Genomic DNA, 18,814 nt, shown 5'->3' on the forward strand with positions numbered 1-18,814 from the left:
ATGTTTAATGTTTTGTTAGCATTGTTTAAATCCACACAGATGACATTGTTTATCACGACATTGACCAATAGATTAAGACGTTTCTAGCATGAATTAACACGTTGCTAATGTTTTTAACACAAAATACATAATATTAGCATGAATATAAGACTAACATTAGCAAGAATTAACATGTTTCTAGCATGTATTTAAAATTTTTAATTTAACTTACTCTGTCTCTCTCAATTAGTATGTTGCTACCCTATGTTCTTAGCTTGTTGAATATTTTGTTAGCATGCATTGTTTAAATGCATATAGATGACATTGTTTAGCATGATTAACATTGACAAATAACGTTTCTAGCATGAATTAGCATGCTGCTAAAGTTTTTAACACAAAATACATAGTATTAGCATGAATAGAAGCCTAACATTAGCAAGAATTTGCATGTTTATGATATTATTAACATCAAAATTGCATGCTTCTAGAATTAGCATGTTGTTGCCATGTTTTCTAGCATTTTATTATAGAGTCAGCCATGCAAAATAATGTTTTATAAGCTAAAATATTTTAAATGTTTAATATAACTTTTGAAAGTTCTACTTTCTCTGTTAGCATGTTGCTATGTTTTTAACATGTTTAATGTTTTGTTAGCATGCAGCGTTTAAATCCACATAGATGACATCGTTTAACATGTTTGGCATTGATTAACAGATCTAACATGGATTAGCATGTCGCAAATTTTTTTAATATGAAATGCATAACATGCATATTAGCATGAATTGAAGACTAACATTAGCAAGACTTTGCATGTTTCAAACAAGTTAATCATATTATATTTACATGAAACAGTCATGATTCTAGAATTAGCATGTTGTTAATATATTTTCTAGCGTTATATACAAGAGTAAAACATACAAAATAATGTTTCACATGCTAAAAACATTTAAAATGATTAATATAATTTTTTGAAAGGTTTGCTCTCTCTCTGTTTTTAACACTTTTAATAGTTTGTAATGGAGTATTTAGCATGAATTAGCCTGTTTGTAGCTTTTTAAATCAACATGGCTAAAATGATTTAACATGTCGCTAGCATGAATTCACATTGTCAGCATGAAGTCATGTTGCTAATACTTCTAAAACAAACTACATATATATATATATATATATAAATAAAACTACTAGCGGTTTTGAAGAGGTGTCAAAGTAAACTTAGCTTCCTCTGCAGTCTACTTCCAGAAAAGTTATGATTCATAAAAACATTAAAGCCAAAAAGGACAATTGAATGTGTTCACGCCAGTGTAAAACCTGTTAAAGAATCATCATATAAACAGGCATTAATTGGTCTAAAAATTACTGTAATATCCCTTATCACAATCATTTCTATGACAGTATATCGCACAACAAACATGACTTATCGTGACAGGCCTAGCCCTATTCAGAAGGATCTAACAGACTGACATTAGTCACATTACAGCACTAAGTGTGTGTGTGTGTGTGTGTGTGTGTGTGTGTGTGTGTGTGTGTGTGTGTGTTCATTGATTTGTCCTACATCAGTTAAACATCCTCTGGGAGACTGAGAGCAGATTGCTAACAACCTCATTAGCTAATGCATCAGTCCAACACTCGGTGCTCAGTGTAGATCAGGAGACGGCCAATATTGCCAGCTCACTACAATAATACACTTCACATTCACTGTTCTAGAGGGGTTAATATTAGATTAGATTAAACTTTATTGTCAATACACAAGGCAATGAAATGCAGTTTATGTCTAATCAGGAGTGCAATAGCAGCAAGTGCAGGATAGGTATAAGTGCAATTGTAGAAAACTATGGGTATATTTACAGATGGATGCACTATGAACATATACAGTAGACCTGCATGCTATTGGAAAAATCTAACATTGTGAGAGAGCTGCACGATATTGGAAAAAGCTGATAGTGCGATATTGTATTTTTATGCAGTAGATATTGCGGCATAGGATACAGTTTTATGTTTGAATAGCTCTATTTGATGGTTTTCTAGAGTCTAAAAGTATTCAAGTACAGAAATGGAATAATCACAATGCAAAAAAAATGCTTTGCTTATATAAAAAGGAAGAACTGAAGAGTAATGACAAGGACAAACTAAAACAAATGAAAATAATAAAATAAAATTAATTAATATATATACACATAAAAAACATATACATAAAACCAATTTCCATAAACAATTTCCAATTTCAAGAAACCAAATCTGTATTTAGAATTAAGGGTAAAATTAAGCCAGTTAAAGATAAATAAATAGAAGAATGGTAATAGACAAATAGAAATTCAAGGTATTCAAAGGTATTCAAAACCGTGCTGAAAGAGGTCTACAACAATAAAGAAAAGTTATCAGAAGCCCAAACAGGGAACCTTAAATTACTATAAAAATAAAAATAGGTAAAATAAATAAAGAAGGAAAATAAATAAATTAAAATGTTATATAATTAAAGCCATTGGCTGACTTCTAGCTTAATTTGATCTTCTATTGCAGTGCTTTGAGTTTACGAAAAGCGCATTACAAATAAAAAGCATCATTAACAATAATAAAAACTGTGAAAACATTAAAATGATCAATAAAAACTATTATTTTTAATTAAATAAACACAATCTCATCAATATAATCGAATGACTGATTAATCAAGCATTAGTTTAACTAATAGAATAACAATGCAATATATTCCGTTCTTTTTTTATTGTGCATGTTATTAAACACTATAATATAATAATACAATATTATAATAACGTTTATCAAGCTCTTTTATTTTCTTCTAATATGATTAAATAATGCAAGGGATATTATGGCTAAACAAACAGGGATGCTTAATTTTTTATAGCATGCAAGAAATGTTGTTTCTCCTGTTAAAGGTAATGATTTCAATATAAATCCCTTTCAAACACAATCCAGCATCATGGTTTGCTGGAGGAAGTTGCACAAGATGGCTCGAGCCTCACCCAACCGTCATAAACACACACTGACATGAGGGAATGTGGCTGTTCTAGATGCCTGAAGACAAATAGAACACCCACACACACACACACACACACACACACACACACATACCTGCTGCTACAGGCTAATTTCTCTGGTATTGTTTTCCGGATGCAAGAGCAACTTCTAAAGCGCTTCATCAGAACATGTCCTGAGGTCACTGTAAAGTGTTACTGTAAGTCAGAGCGTGTCAACACCGCTCATTCATGAAACATTTTACACACTGTTACGTAATTAGACCACAAACAGAGAAGCAGGCCTGACATTTTTGAGCTCACTGGTGTGTAGTATTAAAGGAAGAGTCTGTGGAATGGTTATAATAGTTCTGTCGCTGATAGTTATTGGTAAACCAATGCTATATCATCTACATGACAGTAAACTGACTTCCTGCATTTTATTAGCTTTGCACTTTACCCGATGTGGCTTGTGATTTTGGTCTTGTGGATAATAAAGCATGTGGAATAAAGAAATCACACAAACTAAACATAAGAAATGAGCAGCGAGCTGAGATTGAGTTAATAAAAACCAGCTGACAACACACTGGCAGCCAGCCAAAACATGGCTAGATTTATCTGGGAGTTCATATTCTTTGAATGAATGTAGTAAATGAATGAACAAATGAATGAATGAACAAATAGTGAATGATTGACTGAATGAATTGATTGAGTCAATGAATGATTGAAAGAGGGAGTGAATTAATGAATGATTGAATGAATGAATGAATGAATGAATGAAGTGGATGGATGACTTAGTTGATGATTAAGTAAATTATTGAAATAATGAATGAGTGAATGATTAAATGAACAGATTTATTAATTAAAAATGATTGAATGAATGAGGGAATGAATGAATGAATGAATGAATGAGGCAATGAATGAATGAATGAATGAATGAATGGCTGAGTGAATAAATGAGGAAGTGAGAATTAATGATTGAATGGCCGAGTGAATAAATGAGTGAGTGAGAATTAATGATTGAATGAATTGATCAACAGCTGAATGAATGATCTTTTTTAAATGAATGAATGATTGAATAAATGATTGAATGGATTACTGAATGAATGAGAGAGGGAATTACTGATTAAATAAATTAATTATTGATTGAGGGAGTGAATGAATGAATTAGTGAAGAAAATATTGAATGAATTAATTCATGAATGAGGGACAATTAATGATTAAATGAATTAGTTAAGGAATGGGAGTGAATTGATGAATAGTTGAATGAATGGTTCAATGAATGAGTAAATAAATGATTGAATGAATGAAAGATTGAGGGAATGACTGATTAAATGAATGAATTAATGATTGAGGGAGTGAATAAATGAATAAGTGAAGGAATGGTTGATTGAATGAATGCGTGAGAATGAATGATTGAATCAATTGATTAATAAATGAGGAAGTGAACTGATGAATAGTTGAATAAATGATTGAATAATTGTTTAAATAAATAAATGAATGATAGAATGAGTAAATAAATGATTGAGTGAATAAATGAATGAATGAGCGCATGACTGATTAAATGAATGAATTAATGATTGAACGAATGAGGGAGTATATGAATAAGTGTAAAAATGTTTAAATGAATGAATGATTGAGTGAATGGGAGAGTGAGTGAATGGAATAATAAATTAATAAATGAATGAGTGAATGAATGAATAAATGAATGAGCAAATTAATGAATGAGGAACTGAATAAATGAGCAAGTGAAGGAATGATTAAATAAATGAATGAATAAGAGAGCGACAATGAATAATTGAAAAAAATGAATGAATGAATGAGTAAATGAATGAAAGCATGAACGAAAGAGTTAATGAAGGAGTTAATTAATGAGTGTGTGAATGAATGAATGAGTTAATGAGTAAATGAATTAAATGAATAGACGAAAGAATAAATAAACAAATAACTGAGTTAATGAATGAATGAATGAATGAATGTCTGGCCTCCATAAATGTGTCAGTAGTTCACCTGTTTAACAGCAGGATGGATGGTAACTAGTGGAGCGCTTCTGTCAGACGTGGTTCTGGCTAATTAGGCCTCTAGTATAAATAGCAGTTTCAAGTGACATTAATTATAGGCCGGTCCAGAGGGAAATACACAGTTAAAATGACTAGTGCATCTATTATGAGTAGAAGGAGAACAGGAGAAGTGTGCGAAGTAAATATAGCACAATGAGGAAAAAACTAGGGCTGCGTTCACATCCACACATCATACCTGGAGGACAAGTCTTCATTCAAACACTCGCTGAGAGAGAAATACAGCACAGTACATTCAGCTCAGTTAAGGATTGCTATAGTTTAATTGATTTTTTATAGTAACTTTTATTTTAATTATGAAAATATTAAATATAAAGAATATTAAACTATATTTTGTTTAAATTTTTGTTTAGTAACTATAATAACCCAGATGGTTTAAATAATTTGATTAAATTAGTGCTTATTTTTAGATTCCGTTTTGACAGAATTTATTTATTATTTATTATTATTGTTTTAAATACAGTTTTTAATTTTTGTTTTATTTTAGTGTGAGCTATTTCTATTACTTTGCCCAAAATCCTTTAAAAAATACATACACTTCTTTAAAATTCTTTAAAATATACACACACTACCAGTCAAAAGATTGGGGTCAATAGGATTTTGAAATGTTTTAAAATAGGCTTCTCCTGCTCACCAAGGCTGCATTTATTTAATCAAAAGTACAGTACAGAATGTACAATCGTAAAATGTTATGGTACTAGAAAATAACTGTTCAAAAGTAGATTATCGTTTAATTTAATCATTAATTGTAGTGATTTTAAAGATGAATTTTCAGCTTCATTACTTCAGTCTACACTCACATGATCCTTCAGAAATCACTCTAATTTTAATTATTATTAATATTATTATGGGTGTCACAATGGGTAGCACAACCGCCTTACAGCAAGGAGGCTGCTGGTTCTAGCCTCAATTGGGTCAGTTGACATTTCTGTGTGGAGTTTGCATGTTCTCCCTGTGTTGGCGTGGGTTTCCTCCCGGTGCTCCGGTTTCCCCCACAGTCTAAACACTTCAGCTATAGGTGGCCGAGAGAGCTTAGCAATTTTAGAAAGCACACGCAATTACAAAAAAACACACCAGCAAATAAAGAAACGATCTTCATCAATTTGACAGCACGTGTTGCAAATTCGCACAACACAAACAACCGAAGAAACACGCAGCAAATTAGTCACAACACTTGCAAATATCCACATATCACAATGGAAATGTTTCAAGGGGACTTAAAAACATGACAGACGCTGCTAAGATATTGATATTATTATGTCGTGTAATCAGGATATTAAAATAAAGAACAACTCGCCTTTCAAAGACCACCAATCACTTCACTGAGCAGCAGTCACGGCATAATAACACATCCGTCGTGTTACTGTGCTGTCAAATTGATGAAGATTGTTTCTTTATTTGCTGGTGTTTTTTGTAATTGAATGTGCTCTCTTAAAGTGCAGAGTGCTAAGCTTTCTCAGCCACCTTAGAAAACAGACCTTAAACGCACAGATTGCATTACTGCATACATTTCACCAGAAGCGCTTGACCCAGGTAACTGAGCAAATTATCTCCTCATGCCAAGTATATATTTAAATAATAATTTGTGATATTTTCCATTGTGTTTTTTTTTTACATAAAATTGCAATACAGGTTCATTCATTCAATGCAATGGTTTCCATATTTCTGCTTTTTTTAATATTTAAAAAAAATATTTTATATTTTAAAAAATAATTTATTATTATAATAATTTATATAAATTATTTTTATTTTATTGTAATATTTTGATTTATTAAAAAAATATTTTTATATTTTAAAAAATAATTTATTATTATTATAATTTATATAAATTATTTTTATTTTATTGTAATATTTTGATTTATTAAAAAAATATTTTTATATTTTAAAAAATAATTTATTATTATTATAATTTATATAAATTATTTTTATTTTATTTTAATATTTTGATTTATTAAAAAAAAATTATGTTTAAAAAATTATTTATTATTATAATAATTTATATAATTTATTTTTCTTTTATTTTAATATTTTGATAGTTTTTTTTTATATCCCAACGCACTTCTTATTTATTTTAATTTTAGTTTGACCTCATTTGCTTTAGTTAAATATAAAGGACTATTAACTCATTTACTGGTTTATTTAGCATGTGCTTTGTGTTTATAGGTCTTTATTTTTGATGTAATTGAACAGCTGAGTCTGATCTGTGCTTAAGCTGCAGCAGCTGAAGATGTTGGATTTATCTGTTTTGTGAGTGAACGGCTCAGACTGCTGTGTGTAAATGCATGTGTGTGTATGTGTGTGTGTGTAAATGCAGCGGTTCCTCTCAGCGTGACCCATGAAGGCCTGCTGATCATCAAACCTCAGCTAATCTCAACATCCTCTGCACTGATCTCCAACTGTGATCAAACTAAAGCTCGCAAACACAGGATTCATCAACAAACACCTCCAGCAGATCCAAACAACACATCACCACTATAACCAAACTTAGAAAAAACCCAAAATGTAAAGCAATTCAGTGCATTTCATCTTTATTTCTATAGTGCTTATATACGGTGTAGATCGGGTCAAAACAGCTTAACAGAAAAAGTTCTAGTAAATTAACACTGCTTCAGCCCAGTTTTCAGAGTTGAAGTTCAGTTGAGTGTCACTGCTGAAATTTGTTGTGCTTTTATCAAGTAAATTGCGTCCCAAATGGAGTTTAGATTCGTACAAAATGGATGCTTTTTTTACTGAATGATAATCATACACCATTTCCCAGGTGACATTTAATATCAAAATATTAAAACGTGTTTAATTTAGCTTCCAACTTATAAAATAAATAGCCAAACTAACAAACAGGGATCTGTTTTAACAATCTAGGCACAAAGTCTAAAGCGCAGGGTGCAAAAGCATTAAGGACATGTCTAAATCCACTTTTGCTAATATAAGGAAGGAAAAATCTGCTTTGCGCCGTGGCGCATGGTTTAATGTTGTGTTCACACCAGACACGGAGTGCGCGGATATAGCCGCGTGAACATTTGAGTTTACTCGCTTCATTCACTTGTCTAACCCTGCTTCATTCGCGCGTCTAATTCACTTCAGAACAGACGCAGATTCGCGTGATGGGCAGGGCTTCGGTCTGCCCGGTGACTCTAGCTTCGTAGCTAAATGGCTAACATGGATTTTATGAAGAAAATAACAGTGCTTATGTGCTTTATGAAGGCTGAAATCAGCGTTGATACGTTAGGGGCCGTGTCTGAGTCCACTAGATTGTTTCAGATGTGCAGCAGCTCTGTGAGCTCATAAACTCCTCCAGGAACTGTACCTGGATGACGGAGGCTTTCAGCGGTGCTTCTGACTGAGCCGAGCCCAGTTTGATGAACTTTTTGACGGTGTCGGCTAGAGGATTTCCCCCGGGATACAGACAACAGGCGATATGTCACAATCAGGGCCTACTCACACTATGCCATCCGTACCGTGCCCAGGCCCGTTTCCTGGATCGTTTGAGAAGTGTGAGTGCGCTGAATCGGGCTCAAGCACGGTTCACTTGGCTGGCCCTGGCCCGGTTGGAAGAGGTGGGCCTGAGCGCGGTTCACTTGGGCTTTGGCGCGGTAAGTTTGTAGTGTGAGTGCAAAGCGTGCCAAAGCCCGAAACTGAAAGCTAGACGTGACTTAAGGGACCGTTTTATATGGATTTATTAATCATTCTTACTGTTCTTACGCAAACTGCCGTAGTTTATTAAAGACGCAAACCCCTCACTGCACGACAGCTGCACCTTCAGCAGACCTCCTCATTCCTGCAGCACAAGGACTTTATGATTGTTTATGAGCGACAAAAGTGGCGGATCTGTTCGGCGAAATATCTGACTGCGTCACAGCATCCCTAAGGACTGTTTGGCGAAATATTTGACTGCATGTCACTGGATATCAAACGACATGACAAGAGAAATCTCCTCTGTGCTGCTGAGTGAGTGAGTGCCTCTTACTGAACAGCGCAGCAGCGATGACGTAAGCGTGCCGAGGCCCGATTGTGGTGTTAGTGCGGGCCGTCGGGGGAGAAGGGAGGGGAGACAAGCGTGCTTTGGCCCGGTTCGAGGCAACTGTACATAGTGTGAGTCTGGCCTCAAACTCCCTACAACAGCAAGTTCCTGATTGGTTGATGAGGAATGAATGCCGCTAAAGTTCAGATTTTCGAACTAGAGCGATTCGCATGTCAAACGCGCAAAACGCTCAATTTGCACCGCGCCATTTGCGCAATTCACGCCATTCGCGCCACAGGATGTCTATTCGTGCATTTGCACTGACTTAACATGTAAATCACTCGTGCTTGACGCGCATCTGGTGTGAGCACAGCATAACAGGGTTAAAGCCTATTTTCTTAATGAGTTATAGGCGTGTTTTGAGAATAAACCAGTCAGTCTCATCTCCCATTCCCTTAAAGAGTCAGTTGAGTCACGCCATGGCACATTTGCTATTTACATGGCGGACTTTGTAAGTGGGAAAACTGAGCGCTTCACTAGCAAGAAAACAGTTCAACAGAGCATCTGCAGCCTCCTCATTCTTTACTTTCACTTTCTCTTTCGGTGATTAGGAAATGTGTTGTACACACAGACATCCATCAGTCTACATAATTAACTTCGTTTGTTAAGCACAAAGATTTGTTTCAGTTCTAATTTCCAGCAAAATAATAAATGAACAGTAATAATGAAGCATGGTCAAACAACCGAGTTATCCAAACACGCATGCTCTGCCCCATATGGTCCAAAACCCCACAGGTGGACAAATCTAAGCCTGTTTTTATTAAAACAAATATAAATATGCATAAAATAAATAATTCTAAGGATAATAACAGCAATATACAAAAGCAAATTGTCATGAATAAACTGAAAAAGCCTGCCTGTTTAAGGGTACAGACGGCCCTGCTGTCCGTCTCTGTCTGTCTCTACAGTATCAGTATCAAGGTCCAGATAAGGAGCAGTCGTCATATTTAGCACAGCTCTGCAAGTCAAAGCAAAACATGCTGGAGCTGCAAAAACACACCGGCATTTCTGCTTCAGTTCGACATGTAGACAGTGTGTGTGTTGAGTATTGAAAAAAGTTTGTGTTAATATTGAAAAGATTTCTGTAATGATTGCTGTGGAAAAATAGTTAAAAAAATAATAATAATAAAAACAAGCAAAAGTTACAATTGAATATAAAACTATGTTTAAACCAAGCAAACAACTAAATTTAATGAATAAATAAAATAAAATATTTAAACTAAACTATTATATAAATTATATTTTTATCATTAATATTAATAATACTGTGAAAAAGGATTAAAAATGTAAAATTAAAGAGAATAAAGTTTCATTGAAATCAAATAATTTAATAAAATAAATAAATCAATACAGATATTCAATTCTAAAAAAAAAGAAAACTGATGACAATAAAATTTTAATAAATAAACAGCAATGGAATTAAAATACGGTTCAACTTCAATTGTGTAAACTTCATTCATTCATTCATTCATCCATTCATTTATTTTCCTTCAACTTCGTCCCTGTTTCAATCCAGGGTCACCACGGCTGAACGAACCGCCAACTTATCCAGTATGTTTCATACAGGGGATGCCCTTCCAGCTGCAACCCGGAATTGGGAAACACCCATGCACACTCATTCATTCACACACACACACACACACACACACTACAGTCAATTTAGTTTATTAAATAAACTAATAGCACCCGGAGGAAACCCACGTCAACATGGGGAGAACATGCAAACTCCACACAGAAATGCCAACTGACCTAGCAGGGACTCAAACCAACGACCTTCTTGGTTCAGTGCTAACCACTGAGCCACTGTGTCACCTTGTGTAAACTTATATTAAATAAATAATATAGCCAATAATACAGTGAAAATGTATTATAAACTAAATAGCATTAATATTTTATACATACAAATAACTACAATATTAGTTCATCACAACGTCTGTAAAGTGATTACTTGAAAATATCTATCTTTTTACTTTTCAGCCTTTCTCCTAGAACCTTAAGCACAGCAATGAGGATTAAACTTTAGTCCACAGGTGCACCAACAAAAAATATGTCTGCAAAATTGCTGCAAACAATTTGTGTTGAATTTAAAGAAGCAAATTAAATTGAGTAATGTTCAAATTAATTTGTTTAAATAAATTGTTTACCACCACTTACAAAGATTAAGTAAATCCAATGAATCATCTTGAATCTTTTTTTACAGTGATCATTTAAGATAACCAGGAAAATATTTTTTAAAAAATATAAAACTAAATAAATATAAAATAAACTAAATATTATATATAAAATATATTTTTCAGAAAATATCAGAAGTTTAAGTCATTTTTGTAATTTACTGTCATTCATATTAACCCTACATTAAGGTAAACTTATGAAAACACATCGAAATTACATATTTCATCCTAAAACTTAAAATCATATGATGATTTTAATAATAAAAATTGTTCATGTAACAGTGAATGACTTTTGAATTATTTTCAATTCAACATTTTACAAAATACACGCATTCCTTTGACAGAATCCGGAAAAGATTCAAACTCAAGTGCAGCAATGTAGAAAAAAAAATGATTCAATCAAAAGAATCAGTTCAGGAATCATCTGTGCTTCACTGTAACATTCAAACCGAAGCTTTGGCGCGTGGACATTCTTTCTTTCTCTGCTTAAAAAAAAGAGCCGACACGCCAGTTCATGTTCACACTCCGCTGTGGCAAGAAAACACAAGACTTTTGCCAGAGTCAGTCATTATTTACTGACAGCGGCGTGGCCGGTGATGACGCGACTGTTTCAAACGCGCGCCGCACGCGTACACACAACGCGTTCTTCTAGCTATCAAAAACCAACCACTACCAAACGCTTTGATCCTTAAAGTTGAACTTCTTAAACACTCTGTCTTATAACGCTAAATACGCGTCGGACGCATCGCGGACGCAACGCAACAACAACGCGTCCAGTATGAAAGAGGCTTTAGAGCTGCTGAGCGTTTATAGACTGAACATTACATTCAACATCTTTCACCACTCATATATAACCATGCAAAACACTGTAAATCCGTTTTTGAGGCACACGTGAACGCGTCCATACCGTCATGATCAAACACACTGAGCACATTCTCTTCCTTAAGGATGCGTCAACAAATCGCGACGCCTATCCTCCTGTAACGGTACACCTATTATTAAAGTATAAAGCTGTATTTGTGTGTGAAACAGAAAGATTTGCTTTTACCTTGATCATGAATCTCGCCGGGTGAAGATGTTCAGAGCCGCAGCAGCGCGTTCCTCTCTCTCCTGCTGCAGTGAACGCGCTTCTGACGCAGCGCTGATGGAGACACAAGCGCGCGCGCGTGTATGTGTGTGTGTGAGAGAGAACTGGGTGTGACGACTACACACACACTCAATACACTTTCTAAACTGTAAAATGAAACAAAAAATCCGTACATTAGTATTTCTGAACAGTATTTCACCATTTAAAAGATGTTACAAATCATGAAACAAATATTGCATTTTACAGCAAACTACTGTATTTCATTAATTATATATAATAAACAACCAATATCTTAAAAGGCAGGTAATTATCCACTAAAACGAGTCTTTTAAACAGTACTTTACTGAGAAATTCACTAAACTGTAAAACGAATTGTGATTTTTTACAGTAAACTACTGTATTTCATTGATTTCCACTATTAATGCAGCAGTGTTTTGAAGTACTAACATCTACACAACATATGCTCTTACAATTCTTGCTAATAACAACTCTTTAACTAAATTAACAAGACTTTAACTAAATAAACTCCTAATTTGCTGCTTATTAGTAGCTATAAGGGTGGTAGTTGAGCTTAGGTATTGATTAGAGATGCACAGAATAACTGTTTATAAGTGCTTATAAACAGCCAATCTCTGAATAACAGGCAGGTAATTATCCTCTATAGCCCGTAAAGTCCACAAAATTAAACTTTGGAAATGTATTTTACTGTAAAAATTTACAGAATGTATGAAAGAAATTGTGATTTTTTACAGCAAACTACTGTATTTCATTGATTTCCACTGTTAATGCAGCAGTGTTTAAAGTATTGACATCCACATGCTAACTTAAAATTCTTACTATTAACAAATCCTTAACTAAGACTTCAACTAAAACTCCTAATTTGCTGCTTGTTAATAGTTGTTAAAGTAGTCCCTGGGTATAGGTATTAGTTAGAGACGTAAATTAGGATCATTCAGAATAAATGTTTGTAAGTGCTGATATACAGCCAATATCTTAATAACAGGCAGGTAATTATCCACTATAGATCCACTATAAAATCCACAAAATGAGTCTTTTGAACAGTATTTTACTGTAAAATTTACAAAAAGTATATATTTTTTACAGTAAGCTACTATATTTCATTGATTTCCACTAATAGTGCAGCAGTGTTTTAAAGTACTAACATCTACACATCATTTCATATGCTTTGTTACAATTACTGCTATCACCAAATCATTAAGTAAGACTTTTAGCTAAACAAACTCCTAATTTGCTGCATATTAAGAGTTATTAATGTTGTAGTTGGGTTTAGGTGGGATTAGGGTATAGGATTAAAGATGCACAGAAAGAAATGTTTATAAGTCAATACCTTCTCAATATAGCCAATGTCTTCAGAACAGCATTGTACTGTAAAACTACAGAACTGCAAAACAAACGGTCATTTTTGCAGTAAGCTACTGTATTTCATTGATTTCCAGTGTTTAAAGTACTAACATCTACACATCATTTCATATGCTGTAACAATTACTGCTATTAACAAATCATTAAGACTTTTAGCTAAACCAACTCCTAATTTGCTGCATATTAATAGTTATTAATGAGGTAGTTGGGTAAGCTACTGTATTTCATTGATTTCCACTATGAATACAGCAGTGTTTTAAAGTACTTACATCTGCACATGACGTGCGGTTACAATCATTTCTATTATAAATCATTAACGAAGACTTTCAGCAAACTCCTAATTTTCTGCTTATTAATAATTAAGGTAGTAGTTGGGTTTAAGTATTGGTTAAGATTAGATATGTAAATTAAGATCATTCAGATTGTTTATAAGTGCTAATAAACAGCCAACATCTTGATAACAGGCAGGTAATTATCCACTAATGTCTGTAAAATCTATCAAATTAATCTTTGTGCAGTGTTTTACTGTAAAATCTACAAAAATGTCAGAATTTTACAGTGAACTACTGGATTTAATTATGTGCACTATTACAGCAGTGTGTTATCTGCACATAATATCCTGTGTTTCAACTATTGCTATTAACAAACTATTAACTTAACTAAGACTTTTAGCTAAATAAATTCCTAATTTTCTGTTTGTTAGTTATTACGGTAGTAGTTGGGTTTAGGTAATGGGACTAGGGATGTAGAATAAGATCATACATAATTAATGTTTATAAGTGCTACTACACAGCCAATATCCTATGCAATATACAATGCAAAATTTGTACTATGGTGTTACCAAACTTGCTAAGAAAATTAAACTAATCAAATAAAATTGTTATACAGAGCAAATGACAGACCCGATTGAAACAGCTCTAACATTAATCCCTGAAAAGCACATCGAGCTGTAAAATCATTAATTAAGGCTTAATATAACAAAAGCCGGCTCAGCAATGTTTTATTAATATTAACTTAATTTGAGACTATAAAGCTTTAGGAATGACTGTGTTTTAATGTGCACTTGCAAAGTTACTGAATATGTGAACACATCATAAATGCACATCATTTACTTACATAAAAGTCATTAAGGCTGAAAACAATGATTAACAGATAACATGGCTGAACAGATTGAGCCTCAGTGTATTTCTGCTGCCTGCTCACAGTAAAAATATCCATTAATTAGCAGATTTCTGTATTTTTTGATGCATCTTTTTAATTTCCCCCCTTATATTTCTGCTTTTGAATTGCATTATGGGATCTTGATCTTCCTACCAACAACTTCTAACCTGAAAAGTGACTAAAATTGACTTTTAATGACATGTTTAATAGTTTACAGTGCTATATTGTCTGGGTTGGCATTGTATATTACGTTACAAACACCTTGTAATAAACTGCATGTATATTTAGTGTTATTTGACATATTTATTTATCCCTATATTATTATTTCTGACACATTATAAAACTTCAAACTTCTAAAATGTCACTTTGTTAAACTGTAGTGTTGAATTTTCAACATCAAAAGTCGACAGAGCAGAGCTGAACATCCCAAAATGCCATTCACAACCATAAATAAACAGAAAACACTTTCCATCACGTTGACTGTGACCCAAACAATGTAAAACAAAGTGATGGCAACAATATGCAGTATACAAATCACAGGTATATGATCTCCTTCCAAACCACAAGACGAAAAACCAGCTGGATGAGTGAGATTTGATACAGTTTCACCAACAGCAGTCATTAACACGACAATAAAAGCCATCATGCTAATAATACATTTCTAGAGAGATACGAGACAACAGAAACCGACCATTCAGGTTACAGAGGCTAACCTGGAAACATTAAACAATAGGACATTCACTCATGTAAAAAGTTGTTCCGTCACCTTGTATATTTCATTAAATTTAATATTTACACTTCATTTAATAAAATTAATGTCCTGTTTTTAGGCCATTTTTTCGCTTAATTTACTTTATGTCTGTAATAAATTATATTTTAAGAATTTAGCTATAACTTTAATTATAAAAAAAGAGAAAATATTGATTAAATCAACTTGATTAAAATGAGCATTTTCAAATTCACAGTCATTTTCCGTGACACCGATCAATAATTAAATCAATAACTTTGGTTAAAATTTGCACATTTTTTAAAGTACTGTTCGCAGTCACTTATTTTAAATGACGAACTTTTAAATAGTCAATTTAATTAATTGTTACTCATTTCATATTTATTGAATTTAATTAATAGTATTGCATGTAATCTATTACCTTAATTTTATTGAGTAGATATACGGTAATATTGTTTACGGTGTATTAAGCAAACACTGTAAAAAATGTTGGATGCTTCATGTCATCACAACACAAACCCATTAAGTTAACCTAATTGTTTCTGCAAATGTAAGTGGATTGAACACAAAACAATTAAGTTGTTAAAAAAAACCCTCAAGAATTGTGTTGATTCAGCTTATTTTGAACGTGTAATTTTAACGAATAGCAAACATAATATTTTGGAGTGAACTTAATTATATCACTACAAGCTACTACATATATATTTTTGCCACTCTCAGAAATAAAAGTACACAAGCTGTCACTATGAACATAAAAATATAACCCAATGTTAGGTTTCACAACCCATCATTTCTCTTAGTGTACACTCTTAGAAATAAAGGTACACGAGTTGTCACTGGGGTGGTACCTTTTCAAAAGGTACAAATTTGTACCTAAAAGGTCCATAATAATACTTCAAGGGTACATATTAGTATCTAAATAGTACAAAAGTGTTCCTCTTAAAATTTAGATACTAATATAGACTTTTAAGGTACCAATATGGACCCTTTAAGTACAAATTTATTGGATGAACTATTAAGTTGGCTTTTTTGCATTACTATTTTTTATTTACACTCCAAAAAAAAAAAAAAAAATTATATATATATATATATATATATATATATATATATATATATATATATATATATATATATATATATATATATATATATAAGTTAAAACAACACAATTCTTAAAGATTTTTCAGTAATCGTAATCTATTTGTATTGGGGCAGCATGAAGGAATTTTGCATTTTAACATGGTCATTTCAAGCCAGAGAATTTCTTTAAGGTCTTTTTATCTGTGGTCCGGAATGAGGGCATTTAATTCTGGATCATCACGTATACAGAAAACACTGAGCACGAAGACAAGAGCCCAGATTGCACAGATATCTGACCTACACACTAGAACAGACCTGTTACTGCAAGCCCAGTCACATTCAAGGCCGAGCGTCAGGTTACTGTAGGGTTTTCAGGCCTGCACACACATCAGATGCAGATGAACTAAATGAGCAAATGTGCAGATCTCCAGTCAGAAGTTGATGGAGATCTGCTTGTGGAGGTATAATAGCAGCAGGGAAACACGATCTCAGTGACATTCACAAATGCCCACAAGCATATTTTGACTACACCTTCAGCCTAGTTTTCTAAAGCGTGTCATTTAAAGGGATAGTTCACCCACAAATGACAATTCTGACTCACCTTTAAGTTATTATGAACAAGTTTGAGTTTCTTCTAGTGAATGAAAAGGCAGATGTTTTGAAGAATGTTTGATAACCACTGATTTCCATAAAACTTTTGTTGCCAATAAGCTTCCAATATCTGATTTAATTCTAATCAAGTGTATTTGTATAGCACTTTCTACAATTATAGTTTCAAGGCAGCTTTAACAAGAGGTGCACATTGCATTACAATGCAATATAAGACATTATAGACATTAACTTGCAGATTTATTGCATAAAGATCATTGCAAATATCTCCTTTTTAGTTCTACAGAAACGATCACTCATTTTCTTTTCAGCTTAGTACCTTTGTTACTCGGGGGTCGTCACAGCGGAATGAACTGCCAACTTATCCAGCACGTTTCATGCAGCGGATGCCCTTCCAGCTGCAATCCATCACTGGGAATAATCCACACTCATACACACACTATGGACAATTTAGCTTACCCAATTCACCCGTACCGCATGTGTTTGGACTGTAGGGGGAACCCACACGAACAAGGGGAGAACATGCAAACTCCACACAGAAATGCCAACTGACCCAGCCCAGGGACAAACCAGCAACCTTATTGCTGTGAGGCAGCAATGCTTCCCACTGCGCCAACATGAGGCCCTCAACAGAAACAAACTCAAATTTTGAAGCAGGTGTTAATGGAGTGTATTCATTTTTTGGGTGAACTATCCCTTTATTTAATTATAATAAGAAAGCGCTTAATAGTTTTCACAGCTGATTCTGGTAGTAGGAGAGTATATTCATAAATAGGACTATAAAAATCAATTAGAGACATAAACAATAGCCAGGAATCATATTTTAGGACAGAAATGCCCAAACTAGTGCCCACAGGCCAAAGTTGGCCCATCTGAGAGGAGAGGGAGAATAACAGCTATTTATATAGATTTAACAGATATTGTCATTTCTGATTTGACATTAGTTTGCTTTATTGTTAAGCGACAAAAACGTGAACTGAAATTAAATGTTGTAAATGAATGGGATATTTAGTTTTTTTTTTTTTTAAATGTAAATGCTGTCAATTGACAGACAGATAACAATTCACACGACATTGACAACGGCATAGCCCTGAACTCCATTGTGTTATACATTATTATTTTTTATTGTTGTAATAAACGCATTATGAGATGTGAATAGAAATGCATTAGGCAATACAATTTAAGTAATTTTTGCTATTTATGTTCAAGTATTTAATTAAATTAGGAAGTTATGGCAACTTTAATGCAATAGTTTGCTAAATTGACCTCCGGCCTTTTTAAGAAAATGTTGCAGCTCTGCTTTAGGACAAGGTGACTTTCTTTGACACTCTGCCCTCTGCTGGTCAAATAATGTCGTTGCATGAGTCTCTATAATTTTAAAATAGCGCCCTCATCTGCCCATTCACCTCTTATCTACAGCAACAGGTCAAAGATGTGATGTTCAGCTCTAAAACCAATATAATAGAGAGACGTGATTCATTTTTTTTTTTATTAAAAAAAAAAAAAAAAACTCCCGTCATACATTTCACCATTAATTACTGAAGATTTAATGCGT

The 18,814-nt window shown here is 33.3% G+C and overlaps 1 protein-coding gene across 4 annotated transcripts in view; it reads right to left on the minus strand.

The window, feature by feature from the left end:
• si:dkey-97m3.1 overlaps positions 1-12,347 on the minus strand; it is a 48,443-nt gene extending 36,096 nt beyond the window's left edge. For all 4 annotated transcript variants that reach the window (XR_012401390.1, XR_012401391.1, XM_005164445.6 and 1 more), the window contains exon 1: positions 12,264-12,347. The gene's annotated coding sequence lies outside the window, so the exon portion shown is untranslated. The remainder of the gene's footprint in view (positions 1-12,263) is intronic.
• Positions 12,348-18,814: the final 6,467 nt, after the last annotated feature.

This window comes from Danio rerio, chromosome 4, assembly GCF_049306965.1.
Source record: "Danio rerio strain Tuebingen ecotype United States chromosome 4, GRCz12tu, whole genome shotgun sequence".
NCBI lineage: Eukaryota > Metazoa > Chordata > Actinopteri > Cypriniformes > Danionidae > Danio > Danio rerio.